Source organism: Aethalodelphis obliquidens, unplaced genomic scaffold, assembly GCF_003676395.1.
Source record: "Aethalodelphis obliquidens isolate GAN/ISIS:26980383/991018 unplaced genomic scaffold, ASM367639v1 scaffold34, whole genome shotgun sequence".
Taxonomy (NCBI): Eukaryota; Metazoa; Chordata; class Mammalia; order Artiodactyla; family Delphinidae; genus Aethalodelphis; species Aethalodelphis obliquidens.
Window position 1 is genome coordinate 2,373,352 of NW_020837978.1, and position 13,232 is coordinate 2,386,583.

The 13,232-nt window shown below is 49.0% G+C and overlaps 1 long non-coding RNA gene across 1 annotated transcript; it reads right to left on the reverse strand.

Annotated features, from left to right (window-relative positions):
• Positions 1-1,204: 1,204 nt before the first annotated feature.
• LOC113631685 (uncharacterized) lies at positions 1,205-7,753 on the reverse strand. Its single transcript, XR_003437499.1, has 2 exons — positions 6,543-7,753; positions 1,205-3,137 (listed from the first exon to the last, which is right to left on the reverse strand). It is a non-coding gene; the product is annotated as an uncharacterized LOC113631685 (long non-coding RNA).
• Positions 7,754-13,232: the final 5,479 nt, after the last annotated feature.

The following is a 13,232-nucleotide window of genomic DNA, read 5'->3' on the forward strand; positions in this document are numbered from 1 at the left end:
CAGCACACACACACACACACACACACACACACACACACACACACATGCACACACACGCACACACACACACATGCGCAACACCTCGGGGAAACTTCCAGGGTTTAACACAGATGAGTTTTTGGCACGTGCAGTTGAAATTTAGGGTCGTTTGAGGAAGGAATCAGGACGACAGACCAGGAAAGGGAAAGAAGTGGTGTCTGCCTGGCGCTTGTTTTCCTAGAAATGAGCGTGAGGGTCTCACAGGAAGACGGCAGGGTGGATTCCCAGGACACGGAACAAGGGGACCCCAGAGACTCTGGCTCCGCTGGGCTCACTGCGCAGACAGGTGAGGGCGAGGGGTTCCTCCCGCTGCCCCACCAAGGGGACAGCAGCTGCAGACACAGGTGACACGTCGAGGACAGTCGCTACAGGCTGTCCGTGTTTCTCGGCTTCTTTTTTTTCCGTACATTTCTACGGTCTTAGACGGTTTCACATTTGTTCCCTCCTGACCCCTCCTCATGCTTTATCCTTTGAACATATTCTTCAGTGAGTTGATAGTTTTGAATGCCCAGAAGTAAAAAAATAAATTCTTAACTTTACACTGTTCTCCACCAAACTTAAATCTAAAACTACTAATCTGATCTCTGGCTCCTACAGGTAATGTGGAAAGAAATGTGTTTCCAAATATTTATAGGAAAACCCTCACTCACCTCACGTTTGTGCCAGGTCCTGTTTTTGCCTCTGAGAGTTTTCATGAATAAAACAGACCCAAATCTCTAACCTGTGGAACCAACATTCCAGTACAGGGCGTTAGCTCTGTAAACAGCAAATATCGCAAAGAAGTAAATTATGTTGCCTGCTGGAATCGTGCTTCTCAAACCTCAGTGTGTCTGCAGGTCCCCGGGGGCCTTGCTCAATGCAGACTCAGGTTCAGTAGGTCTGGGCGGGGCCTCAGCGCTCCCAGGGATGCTAACGTGCCCATCCTGGAAGCACACCTTTAATGCAGAGTATGAAGGTGAGCGCAGCACGTAGTGGGGGCGGGGGTGCAGGGCTGAGAGTCTGGCCTCACTCGGAATGGGGGAGGAGAGAAGGACGCAGGAGATCGGGCGGGAGCGGCGATGAGCAGGCCCAGGCCGCGGAGGCACGTGTGGTCCACGAGAGAAGCTGTGGTTTTCTGCCAAAAGAAATGGGAGCCAGGGAAAATTCTAACAGAGAAATGCACACATTTTACCAGCGTCCCTCTATTTGTTTAAAACAGGCTGAGTTGAACAAGGGTGGAGGCAATTATCGTTGCCTTTATCCTTGGGGAGGGTGAGGCATCCTCCCCCTTCGCCCCGCGTCCCCTCCCCCCAGCTCCCAGTGCACATGACGCCGGAAGCGGATGCGGTCACGGAACCAACGAGTGGCCTGGACCAGGTTCGGGCAAGCAGCAGCTCCGTAGCCGTGGACGGGTGCAGTGGCTTGTCGGCCGTGAGCATGGGAAACACTGACTAGGCTACCCTTCCCTGTAGCACACGGGCCGGCTTGGTCCCGCTCGCTGGATGAAGCGTTTCTGTCTGAGTCACCCGCCTGAGGCTCAGAGCTGGTACGACTGGCTCTGTTTGGGTTCTGCTTCTGGTCCAGGGAAATGTTTTCTTGATGCTGAGAAATGCTGTCTCAAGGCAACTTTTCTGATTTTACTTTGTCTACCACTGATGTGTGTGTGGAGCCTAGGGGCTAGGGCACCCCTCAAAGAGGACGCTTGCAAAGCCATCGGGAGCAGACACCTCCTACCCCAGTCTATGCTCAAACAGGCTTAATTTTCCAAGCACAATGATTTGTGTTCAACAGAAATCTGAGTCTGCAGTTTCCATCCACTGGTGGTGGTACGTCCTGCAGCCGCATAATGTCTTTAGACTCAAAGCACATGTGCTAAAGGGGAGAAACTCTAACATGATTCTTCCCAGTCACATCACAGGCTCACAGACATGAGGACTGGTCTCCTGTTTACACCTCCTGCTATCAGTGCGGCATCAGAGAATGGAAGTCGTTTTCGTAGGATCACACAAGTGGGTGGTGGCAGAACCAGGACTAGAGCCCAAGTCCCTTGCTTTGCCCGTAAGTCCAAAGCCAGAGGGGCTCTGACGCCACGAGGTGGGCTTGTGTGATGAGTCATGGGCATCGCAGATTGAAACCACGTGATTCAGTGTCCCCATTGCTCAAACCCTTTTTCACAAGGTGCACTTGCTCTGCAGGCATTTTTCACTCTCTTGATGTGGCAAGTGAAAGAAATATCCTTACTGAAAAGAAATCAGAACTTTACTTAGAAATAAATTCCCAAAACAATAGTAGGGAAATTTCAAGTTAGTGAGTATGTGTTAAGCTATTTCATTATTCCTTAATTGGATGAAAGAGTTTGAAAGGTACCTGCCGGAATAAAACCACTGATGTCTACTAATTTCATGTTTCCAATTGGCATAGAGATATTAGTTCAACTCAGCAAATTGCTCTATGTAAAGAAGTGTTCTTTACTATCGGATGTAAAGATTTTGACTACCTGTATCTTACATTTATATGGTCCTTAAACTTTTTCAGACTAGTTTTCATTATATTTTTATCCTCCTTTAACCTATAAAATCTTCTGAGATAGACACTGTTTGTTTCGTTACCCCCTTTTAAAAGACGAGGACACGAAGTCCTGGAAAGAACACATGACTCATTTTAAGATGGTGCATCTAGTTAATGTCAGTCTCCTACCTCCCACTTGGGCAATCTTTCCAGAAGACACAAGTTCTACAAGATCTACAAGGTCAGGTCCTGTCCTACCTGTTTCAATGTTGTCTCAGATGCTGACACCAAATAAAAAGAATATTGCATAAGAACACAGGCCCCTGCTGAGACTGTGGTTGGCGGTTAAGATCTACAGCAAAAGTGGTTTCACCTCCTTATCATCTGGGATCGCTCATGAATGCCCTTACATTTTACTGAATACTTAGGCTGTGTGTCCACTGCTTTGACTGGGATCGGGGTACCTGGAGGAGTTGGCTGGGTTCTCTGGGCTCCCCGTACCAGCCTCTTGAACCTGGCCGTGTGCCGTGAACTTGCACAGACCCTCCTGGATCCCTGTGACCAGCACCTCCTCTCGCCTTTCTCCTGAGTGCCTGATGGTCCACGCAGCCCTGCAGGTGATGCAGGACAGGTTCCTGTGAATGATGATTTCATAGCCCAAGCTTGTCTCAATAGCTTGCTCGACAGAGAATTAAATTCTATTAGCTCCAATTTTTTCCACACTGCCCTCTGGCCCTGAATTTGTCCTGGTCCCTTCAAAGAGGTAGGTCGGCCCTGCTCCTCTGGGCATTTAATTATGTGCCTGGATTTTCACTCATGACCCTCTCACACATCACTGATATTTCAAGGTGACGAGTCAGGTAAGAAGCCTCAAGAATTAATCCAATGGTGAACCCAGGAAAAAAGAGTTACAATGGCCCCAGGAATCTCTGGAAATCTTACAAGTATTTCATGAGACCAAACATTCCGAAATCATACTGACAAAATTGCAGGAGAGTTCATTGCTGTCCAGGGCTTTTTATTCTCGCCTAGAAGCTGTAATGAGGTAGAGTTCACATACAATAAACCACACATATCTCAGCTGTGCAATCGGATGTTTTGACCTATGAATGTACCTGTGAAACTGTCACCACAATCGAGGAAATGAACATGTCTATCACAGCCCGAAGTTTCCTCATTTCTAGAATTTTATGTAAATAAACCACGCAACATGTCTTCTTCTTTGGTCTGTCTTCTGTCAGCCGGCATAATTATTGTGGATTTCTCCACTTCGCTGTGGACAGCAGCACACATTTTATCACTGAGTAACGTTGCAGGCGTGCCATGGTTTATTTCCCGTCCAGCTGTTGATGGGTACCAGGGCTGTTTACAGTTTGGGCCTCTTGCAAATAAAGTTGCTATGAATGTTTGTGTACAAGTCCTTCATTCTTCTGGGGGAAGTGCTGGGAGTAGACAGCTGTCGGAAGGTGGCATTAGTAAAGTAACTGACAAGCTGGTTTCCAATGTTTTGGCACCATTTTGCATTCCACCAGCTGTGTACGAGAGTTCCACTTCCTCACATCCTCTTCCACCTCTGGCCTCATCAATCTTTTCACTTCCAGCCATTCTAATAGGTGTGTAGCAGTAGCTACGCGCTGGCTTTATCTTGCATATAGGGCTGTGTTTAAAATGTAATTTAGAACACAAGTTCTGCGATCATCATTTATACTACAACGTACATATACCTCTATGTAAGTCATTCAATGCCTTGCAATTCTGTTTTGTCATCTAAGACTTAAAGATATGAACACCCTACTTCTTCTCCGAGCAGAGTCAAGGGAAGTGTAAAATGTTTGTGGTCCCATGATCGGACACACTGACCCTTCCTCACCTGCCCTCAGGTGTGGAGTCTCACTTGTGCTCCTGCAGCTCCCAGCTGCGCCGGGCGCCCCAGACTTGGCCAGCGTGTGTGGGCAACAGCAAGGCCTCTTGCTGGGGTTTGGCTGCTGGCCCCCTGAGCCTGTTCTCTTAATCCTTCACGAGCCCTTGCAGATCCTCACAGGTGGCTGCCGTTACTCCAGCCTCACTGTCGGTGTCCTGCACCCTCAAAACCGCAGGGAAGTCTTGGGTGGGGTTGGGGAGCTGACTCTCTCCTCCAGATGTACCCTGGTAAAGGGACCCCAAAGCAGCGCTTGGGAAAATCTCTGTTTTTACCTAGAGCCCTCTCACCTTTGAAAATACACACTCCTTATTTTCTTTCTGATGAAAGCCGAGGTTCGGATTGCTTCAGTGATTGGCCCAAGATGAACTCATGAGAAGATCAGAGGCACAGGAAATAAATCCAGCGTGAAACTCATTCCACTACATAGCGCTCTCCTGTTCCGTGTTTGTGTGTGTGTAGACACGTCCACACAGGTGTTAAAAGTTGTGTGCAAGTGGGGCGTGCCTCTGCAGCACGTGGTGTTCTTATAACACATGTGACACGAGGCAGCGAGGTGACTATATGCCATTTCATTCAAATAAAATGAATAATTCAAAACAAATGAATAATCAGTTTTGTCATTCTGATTAGAAATAACTGATAAAAACTGCTGAAGTTAAGTCATGGAAAATAAAACGAACCTTCAATTAGCGACGTGGCAAAGGCTGAAAATGCAATTAATAGTAAATACACGTGTTGAAAACCATCGTGCTTTTATTTTTCAATACCCTCCCTGAGCAGGTCTTGAGTAACATCTTTCTTTCTGAGAAAAGAAAGTCCCTTTTTATTATACTTAGTATTAGCTGTACTTACTATAAGTGATGAAATGAAAAGCCCTATTTTTATTGTCGGGAAATCTAGTACAATAACACCACTGAGAGCTCATATAGCAATTCGTGATTTTCAGAACATTTTGGCAACAAGAATTATCTGAAGTCTTAAAAATAATCGTGTATCTTGCAGAGCTCTGAAATTTCTAGGATGAACAAAGGGGGTGACGGAAGCCAGTAGTTAATTTTCCAGAGCTGTGACGGGCGGTTTTATTGGAACATGGGCTTTTCAAACCCAGAGGTATCCTCACATCGTGGCATTAGTGGAGTTTAAAGAGAGGGTGCAGCTTAGCGATTAAAGAACAGAATCAAGGAACACAATGTCACCTCGCTCACTCGGAGAACCTTTGTAGCACCCACTGAAATGTTCTCTCAACGTGTGGTCTGAGAATCAAATAAACCAGAGCCTCCCAGGCAGCTTGAGAATTCTGATCCTCGGTCTCTGTTTCCGCTGAGTCAGTGTCTGGGGGGCCGGGGAAGATGCCTTTAAACATCTCACCAGGTGCTCCCGTCCTTCTGGAGTGTGGGAGCCCCACTGCGGAGGGCATCCTTGCTCAAGGTGTCACAGACACAGATAGGGAGATGCAGCAGCGGCCGGAGGAGAAGGGTGGTGGCTTTGGGCAGACACCGCGGGACACCTATCAATATTCTAGAGTGACCTGGGGCTGGCTCGCAGGTGATGCGCTCCCTCCTGTGGCCTGCAATACGGTGTCAGTGCTTTAGAATGGTTCCCCACGGTGCAATTTCTCCATCTGAAAACCAGAGTCACATACACAAGGACCACAGTTCCAGCCCGAGTCCCTCAGACAAAGCACACTGTACGGTCACCAAGAGCTGTGTCATCGTCACACCCCTGGGCCCTGGGAAAGCCTCTCAGACTCGCTCACCGGACACCTGGCCAATGGTCTTGGACAGTCGGGCCCTGCGAAGGTTCAGGAAACTGTATCAGTAAGACATTTCTGTTCTTCTCTTTTTCTCTCTCTTATACTAAGTGAGAAATTATTTAATTCAATTCAAGTTGGTACCCACTAAGAGCTTAGCACTTACTTAAAATTTTTCATTTATTTTATTCAGAAAACAATAACCGATAACAGCACTGAGAGCTGACGTCAATGGCACCCCGGCCGCTGGGCCATTTGACTCCTGCTGTGTTGAATCGTCTTCACAACCCTGTGGGGAAGGCACCGTAATCAACCTCCTTTGTACCTTATTCGGCGTGTACTAACCTCCATCGTAAGGGGACAGAGGCTTGAGGAGCTAAGTTACAAGGTCGTAGATCTTGTGAGTCTTGACCCGGGCCTGCGCTGCCTCTAGCACAGATGACAGGCAGGTAGCCGCCAGGTTCTCCCTTGGGGCTCCTTCTGTAGAAATAGTTTGCTATTCAATACACATTACGTGAGAATCGACCATGTGCAAACCTGTGGGACAAAGCCCAGTAAATGTTCCTCAAACAGAAGGGACTGGGCTACAGGTCGGGCGTGGGAAGTCAGTGTGGCAAGGAGCCCGGCCCTCCAGGCAGAGACGCGAGGGGAGACACAGCTGCTCGTAAGTGACTCTAAGTCAAGGGCAAAACATGCCACAGAAATGACACTGAAATTTGCTGTGAGCATTTGGTAAAGTGAGAAATGAATCCTGATCTGCAGACAGAGGCTACAGCAAGCCCGAGGACGTTCCATTGAAACGACGCAGAAGGTGACCTGAACGTCTGGCATCGGAGCAATTAGATAAATTGTTAATCACCCGCTCAGTGTAACATAAGAAGCGATTTTAAATGATGCCACAGCAGAAGAGGTCTATTGGTGTGGAAAGACGTGCACAGTCCAAAAGCAGAAAACAAAACAAAGTGAACATATCAGGTTACACGAGATTAGGTTATACATCATCTATTTTTGAAAAATAATAGATATACACACATATAAAGATACACGTGATAGGCATGTATGTTCTTATGAGCACAAAAGACACGTGAGGTTCATGTGTTTGTATACATATTAAAGTCACACATTATACACCTGTGTTTGTGTGTCTATGAAAGGCACAAGTGACTTGCATGTGTGTTTGTATACATGGGAAAGACACACATAATGTATGTGTGCCCCTGCAAGCATGTGAAAGAACCATCAGAGGTACCTGTGTGTTTGCTGCACTGGGAAGACACACAATGCATGTATTTATATGTTTACATATAAGACACATAAATGTACATGTCTGCATGCACAGGGAGGCACATGTGATGTACTCTCTGGAAAGTGTGGAATTTGCCATTTCTACCTGATCTTTCCTAAATGAAAATTTAGGAAGTAGAAATCCTTTGTAAGGCCTTTCCTCCTCCAGCACAAGACACACACACACTCTCACACATGCACTTTTACACTCACACACATATGCACACACACACCACACGCACACACACTCTCACAGACATACACTTTCACACTCACATACACACATACCCTCACATACACACACATTCACACACACACCACACACGCACACTCTCACATACACACACTTGTACACACACACTTGTACACTCACATACACGCACAGTCTCACATACACACACTTTTACACACACATAAAGACACACTCTGTCTTACACACGTACACACACACGCCATACTCACAGCCTGACCAAGATAAACCAGGTTGGGGTGTGGAGACAGGGGGATTCCTGGGACCTTTGCAGGCATAAAGTGTCTTTCTTCCCCCTCCAGCTGATTTTAAGATTTTCTCTTTATCTTTGGTGTTTAGAAATTTCACCCTGAATTTGCCAGATGTGTGTTTTTTTAAATCCTGATTTATGATACACTAAGTTTGGGCCATTGGTTGACCCTCCATCATTTGGAAAATTCTCACCTATTATCTTTTCCAAGATTTATCCTGCATTATTCTATCTCCCCTCTCTTGGGACTTCTCTGTCCTGGTCTTAGCTCATTTGATGTTGTCCCTCAGATCTTGTGCACTTTGCTTCTTTTTTCTCCTATTCTTCTCGGTTTGGATAATTTTTGCCAGTCTGTCTGCTGCATCCAATCTATTGAAAAGCCTATAGATTGAATTCTTCATTTGTGCTATTTTTTATACCTAACATTTCCATTTGTCCCTTTTTTGTCTCTATGCTGAAATTCTCCACCTGTTCACACATGCTGCCCACCTTTTCCACTACATCCTTTAACATATTTATCACAGTCATTTTAAAGTCCTTCTTATTTCGAAGTCCAACATTTGGATTTAGTGTAGATGTAATTATAGTTACTGTTTTCTCTCTTGACTGAAGGTCATATTTTCTTCCTTTGTTGCGTGTATTGCAATTTTTATCGTGTGCCAGGCATTGTGTGCAAAACAGAGTAGAGACTGTAGTAAACATTTGCCGCAGAAAAGGACAGACCCTTCTTCTTCCAGGCTGCATGACGGGTGCTGAATCAGTCTCATCTGCAGTTGAGCTGGGTCTGAGTTTTGTTGAAACTTTAGTGACATTCAGTTCACCACTAGTTTCTAGTTTTTGTTTTGTTTTGTTTTGTTTGATTGTATAATTTAATGACAATATAAACAGCATAGTTTTGTTCTTTTTCCTTTAAAAAGACTAAAGCAAAAATGATTTAAAGCTAACAAAAACTACTGTGACATCAGTTTGACATTCAAAGTTTGTTTCTTAGCAAAATGGCCACAGATATTTTGACTTGATACAGAGTATATAATATAAAGACTTTTAGACCTAAAAATCTTCAAACATTATTTGAATTTAGCAAAACATAAGCAAAATTTTAATATCAAAGTGCTAAACAGTACTGCCTTAAAAGTCACTGCAAATGAACCATAAAATAACCGCATGGGAAGTAACATTTATTGTACAAATGGTTAATAAAAAGACACATTATAAATATATATATGTAACCTGCTATATTTATATATATATTTGTTTATTTAATTTCTAATTGGTGTATCCAAGTTCACTGGGAACACCCCATTTAAGTACTCTGTAACTCAGCTTCCAGGAGCTGATGGTCTTGCAATAAATACAGGCAAAGCTATTACAAATGTCTTTGAGGAAGGGTGTCGCAACTTCTCCCCAGCACAACTCGGTACCTGAGTCCCGGCAAGACTCTGGGGTCTCTTCCTGCTGCACGGCTCAGCCACCGGCCACGCGAGGTGTGGGAGTTTTTTCTGTGCCAGCTCTTTGGCTCACTGGGAATCCCTGCTGGCCTCCAGTCCCACTCCCGTCTTCCTGTTCTTCTCTCCACCTGCTGCCTTGCCCCGGCCTTTGGATGTTCATTGCCGGACACGGGGGCCCACAGGGATTTCTCTCGGCTCTCCCGCCTTGTCCTGCGCAGTCAGCAGGCTGCGGCCTTGAACTTGGGCCTGGATGGAAGGCTGACCCATGGCGTCTCGGAAGGGCTAGGTGCTTGGTTTGACCCTTGCCGGCTGTGCTGAAATTCTTTATAGTCTTATCTTTGAGCTTGTGCTTTGTAAGTGACGTCTGATGGGCTCATGGTGTGCGCACCGTGGAGAGACACTGGGCAGCTGTGCAAACACGACAGGCCCAGACCTGCCAACGTGGGAAGCAGTGTGGGCGCCGAGGCATCGGCCGGGGGCCCAGGTGCAAGCTGCAGGGCATCAGGGCACTGGAAGGGGGCCAGGTCAGAACACAGGCCCAGAATGGCAGTGGCAATGGTGGCAGCAGCAGTGGGAGCGGCAGTGGCCATGGCTGCAGGAGAGGGCAGGGGCCTGCACAGGAGCCGCTGGGCCCCGAGGTGGGAGGCCGGCTCATCTCTCCATCTGTAGGTCCTATCTCGGTGGCATCTGCACAGACACTCACCCTGTGGCCTGATCACCAGGACAGGAAGGGCTGGCGCTCAGGAAGGAAACTCTGTCAGTAAATCATTACAGAAGGAAAGCGCGGACACTGCGATCAGGTGGATAGGGGCGCTAATTTAACAATCTCCATCCAGAAATACGTTCTACTGGGCACCCTGCCCGTAAGTCATGCTCTGACGCAGACCATCAGCATATGCGCTTGTCAGGCTTGAGCGCCCAGGCCAGCCGTCTTCCTGCTGGCATCTGCCTGCATCTCCTTTCTGCTTCCGCCTCCCGTCCCCTCCCTCCCCTCCCCGTGTCCTCCGGCTTCAAGTTATGACACACTTTTTAAAAGTACTGCGATCTCTCAGTCTGGGAGCTTTGTGGCCCTCACTTAGGGTCACCCCCGGAGCACAGGAAACTGGGGGAAAGTGTCCTTAGTGTTCACGTTGGGATCCTCACACCAGGATGTGGGGAGCGGCAGGCATAGGCCAAGAGAAGGGGGCCACTTGATGAAAGAACCTTAAAGAGACCACAGTCACCCCGGAGCCTGGCACCGTCACCCCTCTGCCAGCAGCCACCCCCCTTCCCCCACTCTCTGGCTTTCTTCTTTGACGTCGCCTTCAGGGTTTGTTTTAGCCCATTTAAAGTGTTGGTGGCTGGGGGGGTGGGGAAGGCAGAGTCGCTGGCCAAGTTGTGGAGACCCAGCTTGGCAGCCACGCCCCGGGTCCCCCAGGCCCAGCCCGACACTCCCCGTCCCACGATGCTGCCGCCCTAGGCCTCCCTGGCTCCTGACCCTCTGATCCCAGGGGCAGGAGAGGAAACAAAGGTCTACAGATTCAACGAGGAGCTCAGCTGCTTGGGGTGCCCTCTCCCCTCCCCATCTGAGAAGGGTTTGGAATGGAGGTTTCAAGGCTTTAGGAAAAGAGGATTTAGGCCCTTGGAACGATGCTGTCTGTTCTCTTGTGGAAGAACCGGAGGGGAGAAGAAAGAACTTGCTGGAAGTTCCACAAGGCAAAGGAAAGAAGATTTACACACACACACACACACACATGAGGTTTTTGGAAAAAATAAGCATAAATCATTTTCTGAAAGTGGATTTTTTTGGGGGGCAATTAGTTTGCTATAAGGTTAAGATGAGGGTGAAGAGATGTTATAAGGAAACAAGAGAGTGGACAACGTTGTCAAAGACGGAAACTTCCTGAATGTTCTTGACGCCCCCTCACCCCTACCGACAGCTTGGCCTGTCCACCTAGACTGGCCCAGACCCCAGGCCACTCCTGGAGGTCACCTCCTGTGATGGGACCACCGGCCGCTCCCAAAGGCCTCCGGCCCCAGCCCAGCAGCGGTGTGGCCGAGGGCCCACGGGGGCAGCCGCGGAAAGGGCGTCGTTCCCGGGCCTCCTCCGAGCCTTTCCTTAGGGGCACCTTGATACACCGGTGCCTAGGCTCCAGCTCCTCTCTCTGGGAATGAGCGAGCTACTCCATCAGCAGCTGATTTGCCGGCTACCAACCCGCGAGTCTCTCCTTGTTCAAGGCTTGCCACGCTGCTGGGTTCCTGCTAACAAGGCACAGGCGGACGCCCCCTGCACAGCCGCATCCGCAGCAGCTCCAAGCCCGTCCACAGGGAGGGTCACGGAGCCACGCTGGGTGGGGGGTGTAACCTGGGCCACATCAAGACCCCCCGACCTGGGACGGAGGTCCGTGTGTTCCTGGAGCCCAGGGGTCCTTTGAGGGCGGGGCTGTGTCTTCTCTGTGTTTCTCTGGCACCCAACTCGGTACCTGAAATGGCAGGAGCTCAATAATGAGGACGAGAGAGAGAGAGAGAGAGAGAGAGCAAAGGATGGGAAGAGAGAGAAAGCACCATCCTGGCCCAGTAGCCTCGGGGAGAGCGGGGTTCTGCCTCTAACTCAAGGCCCTGCCTTCAGAGCACAGACGGCGGTGGAACCAGGATGCCTGTTCCCTGCTTGCAGGCTCGTCTGCCGCTGTTTCCTCCGGAGCAATGACCAGGCGACAGCCTCCTCCTGTGATGCCCCAGGGAGATGGAGCTGGCCAGCTCCAGCCGGCACTGAGTCCGGGCTCTGACATCCCTTCAGCCTGCTTGCCTTAGCCTGAAACACGCTCCCAGCTCACCCCCATCCCGGTGAGGGAAGCAACAAGGCGAGTCACAGCAATGATGCCATGACGACACTTCAGCGGGGCCAGACGGAGACGCGGGTTTCGAATCTCCAGGATCCAGAAGATGATACACAAGTGGCGGTTCACTCTCTGCCCAACAGGAGAAGCTACCTTGCCTGCTCCTCCATTCAGGAGGCCCTGCAAGTGACAGGGCTGCCCTTCCGCGTGCTGTCCGTAGACGGAGCGTCCGTTTGTTCCCGGAAATTGAGCGGTTTGGAGAAGGTTTGATTCAGTCTTGGTCCTTTCTCTTGATCATGAGATACCTTACACACTTTCTTACTATTATACAGTTCCTTGTGGGAGGGCAGGGATTGTGTCAGTCTTGCTGGACACCAAGCCCCTAACCCCAGCTTTGCAGTGGGTCCCAGGATAGAAGAAATTGTGAATGTTGCAGGACAGTTCCGAGTCTGATTGAAAATACCGGAAAGGGCATGGATTTTCTAAGTGAGGCAGGGAAAGTGGGGTGGGGGGAATCCAGGACCCAGGACTAATCACAGGGCCTTGTCTCGCCCCTCAGTTCTGGCTGCCGGTACCCGGACGTCAGAACCTCCCTGAAGCCCTCACCATGCGCCAAACCCTCCCACATGTCACATCTGTGACACTTGTGCTGTTTTTTCTAGAATAAGCTGGCACGGGACCGGAGGCGATTCAAATCAAGCCTGGGAAAGAGTTCTCTTCCTCCTGAAAGGCTGGCTGACGAGGCCACGAGGAGAGAGCAGGAAACACTGAAATAACGCTGCTCTCAGCTTCCCCCCACCTTTCGTCTGAGGGTTTCAAAGCGCTCCCTGAATTTCCATCACATTTTCATGATGACACGTCTTATGGCAGGTGGGGAACTAAACCTTCGCCCCTGCTGTTCCACCTGTGCACCTCACACACATGCCGCTGACAAAAGTCCCTGACTTGTCCCCAAAGCGCTTCTTTCCTCTGCGTTCCCCTGGGCAA